General features: G+C 35.8%; 1 long non-coding RNA gene across 1 annotated transcript; it reads right to left on the bottom strand.

Annotated features, from left to right (window-relative positions):
• Positions 1-355, bottom strand: LOC134929218 (uncharacterized). Its single transcript, XR_010178390.1, has 2 exons — positions 286-355; positions 1-102 (listed from the first exon to the last, which is right to left on the bottom strand). It is a non-coding gene; the product is annotated as an uncharacterized LOC134929218 (long non-coding RNA).

Here is a 355-nt window from a genome sequence, read left to right as displayed (position 1 = left end):
TGTTTGTAGAACGGTGTTTTATTATTCAGTAAAGGGATCACAGATATGATGCGTTGATTTGATGTACAATACGATATGATGATGTGTGATAATGAGGTAAAACTGTTAATGAAACAAGAATATGCAATTATGATATGCATGTGAAAAGCAAAATGGATATACACAAGTACATATAACATGGGCTGTGCAAACATGTGATTACATGTGCAAGTATAAACTACAGTGCAGCTAACATTACTCACTGGCTAAACAGGTTGAGATGAGACATTTAATATACAAACTCACCATCGAATGCTATATGAGAGTTGGACCCATGTAAAGCATGACTGTCTGGGACCATGAGGGAAGTAGAAAG

Source organism: Pseudophryne corroboree, chromosome 5, assembly GCF_028390025.1.
Source record: "Pseudophryne corroboree isolate aPseCor3 chromosome 5, aPseCor3.hap2, whole genome shotgun sequence".
NCBI classification, from domain to species: Eukaryota; Metazoa; Chordata; class Amphibia; order Anura; family Myobatrachidae; genus Pseudophryne; species Pseudophryne corroboree.
This window is presented reverse-complemented; position numbering and strand designations above follow the sequence as displayed.